The 2500-nt window shown below is 64.5% G+C and overlaps 1 non-coding gene across 1 annotated transcript; it reads right to left on the reverse strand.

Annotated features, from left to right (window-relative positions):
• Nucleotides 1–823: 823 nt before the first annotated feature.
• LOC140473830 (5.8S ribosomal RNA) lies at nucleotides 824–977 on the reverse strand. Its single transcript, XR_011958659.1, has one exon. It is a non-coding gene; the product is annotated as a 5.8S ribosomal RNA (ribosomal RNA).
• Between the last annotated feature and the right edge of the window lie 1523 nt (nucleotides 978–2500).

Raw genomic sequence — 2500 nt, forward strand, 5'->3', positions numbered from 1 at the left:
CGTGCGGGGGTCGGCCGACGGCGTGGTAGGTGTGCCTGCACGGTGACGGAGCACACACCACGCCCGCCAACCCCTCCGTACCTCCCGAGACCGGTGGCAGGACGGAGCGGAAAACGTGCGGACTGAACGGGAGAGCCAAGAGCCAGCGATCCACGCGCGTGCGACCGTCCAAGTCACAGCGTTCGACGAAAACCTCCTCCCTCGGCCAGGCACTCGGCGCCAGCAGGGGAGACAGGATCAGACGCCCCGCCGGCCACTTAAGGCCGAGGACGAACCACGAGACGGGCGGCTGCAGCAGCGGGCGGCCTGCAGCTCCCAGCACTCTCAATCGATCAACCATCGAGTCGGGTCAGCGTGTCAAACCGGCGAGCTCCACGGTCAGGCCGGCGGCGCACCAGCACCGGACCTCCGCGGCTCCCTTCACTCTTTCCACTGCCAGCCAACCGAGAGACGGACCCAATGCGGACGTGCAGAGCTTAGGCAGACCCCCCACTGGAGGCTCAACACTTCGTGGCAGCTCCGTGTCCCAGAGACCAGGAGGGTTGGCACACACACACAGTGTGAACCACCGACAGCCATTCTGGGACCGGTGACAGCCGTGCTGGCCCCACTGCCACGACACAGACGGACGCCAGGCCGCGCTCCCCGGCGGGGGGATGGCGTCGAGCCTGACGAACGGAATGTGCAGGGTGGGGGGGAAAGGCCAAGCGCTCCGACGCCGGAGGGCTCCGGAGTCTGAACTTAGGGGGACAAAGAGGACGGGTCCTCTGCGACACCCCAGCCGCGCTCTCGCCAGCCAAGGCGAGTGCGATTGATTGCCAAACGACCCTCAGACAGGCGTGGCCCCGGGAAGAACCCGGGGCCGCAAAGTGCGTTCAAAGTGTCGATGATCAATGTGTCCTGCAATTCACATTAATTCTCGCAGCTAGCTGCGTTCGTCATCGACGCACGAGCCGAGTGATCCACCGTCAAGAGTTGTCTGAGTTTGTTTTAGGTCTCTCCCTCGCCAGAGGAAAGCGACCCGGACCGCACATACGCTCCCCACCTTGAGCTACAGCCACCTGCACGCCGGCGTGCGGGCGGAGCAGGGTGGCGTGAAGCGATGGGGAGCACCATCCTGGTGCGGCCCGCAGAAACATACGTCTATTGGGGGGAGGAGGACAGGGCGCCCAAGAGGCGATGCGTGCCCCAACGCACCGCAGCGACGGAGGCAGGATCACCGCCACCATGTCGCCCGCCTAGTATCACGAGGCGTGCAGCAGCTTTGCCCTAGGAAAAGCAGAGGCGGGAACGGGCACCGGCCATCGGTTCGGCAGCGTCACTGACGCGTGCACGTGGCGGCGTGTCGGCGAGCGGACTTCCTGCGAGGAGGCGGGGGCGGCACTCGCCCGAGCAGACGCCCGCCCGGCCCAGCCACCGCCGAGGTGGACTGGGAGTCGCGGCAACGGCTCGTCATACTCGTTCCCACACTCACAGCGCAGCTTGCCCGCAAGCCACCGACCACCGATCGACGCCAGGCGCCCCGACCGAGAGCGGGATCGCTCGTTCGCCCTGCTGGCAGTTCGCTGGGGATCACTACTGCACGGAGCTCGGAGACCGACGGGCGGCAACTCGAGAGTCTTTAAACCACCACCCCCATCCCGCAAGTGCAAAGAGGCTGTATACGCACAGACGGGTGAGGGGAATAGGTACCCCGTCGGGTTTGAAGGGAGCGTGACTAGATAGCAACGATGTAAACCCAGCCGATTTGGGAGCGAAAGACCGGCGCCTGCATCACCGGCTTCGTTTCCCGTGGCTGGAGAGTACACCGAAACCCTCCGTCTGTCGCGAGCTCCCGACGACGCGGTGCCGCCAAGCAGCAGGGCCGGACCTGGTGTGGCTCCCCTCGTCGATCACAGACCGGTCGGCACTACTGACGAGACGGTGGAACGGGCTTCGCCCCTTGTGACGAAGGGTGATGCGAACCCGCCCGCCCGCGTGCGTTCGGGGTGGACTCGGCAAACGGAGATTTGAAATCGGAAAGTGTCCTCCTGCCCCGCGCAGGTAGGCGCCCAACAGTTGTGGGGGGTTTGGCGGTGACCACGGCTGCAGGGCCTGCTACCCCGACGAGCTCTCCTGCTGGCCCCGAAACCACCCTCGCGAGACAAGTTGAAACGGAAACGGGCGTACCCCCAAGCCGACGATCCTTTCTTATTTGTTACTTTTTTTTTCACTTGCTCGAGTTGTGGGGATTTGGCGGTGACCACGGCTGCAGGGCCTGCTACCCCGACGAGCTCTCCTGCTGGCCCCGAAACCACCCTCGCGAGACAAGTTGAAACGGAAACGGGCGTACCCCCAAGCCGACAGAGATCCTTTCTTATTTGTTACTTTTTTTTTTCACTTGCTCGAGTTGTGGGGGTTTGGCGGTGACCACGGCTGCAGGGCCTGCTACCCCGACGAGCTCTCCTGCTGGCCCCGAAACCACCCTCGCGAGACAAGTTGAAACGGAAACGGGCGTACC

This window comes from Chiloscyllium punctatum, unplaced genomic scaffold, assembly GCF_047496795.1.
Source record: "Chiloscyllium punctatum isolate Juve2018m unplaced genomic scaffold, sChiPun1.3 scaffold_741, whole genome shotgun sequence".
Classification (NCBI taxonomy): domain Eukaryota; kingdom Metazoa; phylum Chordata; class Chondrichthyes; order Orectolobiformes; family Hemiscylliidae; genus Chiloscyllium; species Chiloscyllium punctatum.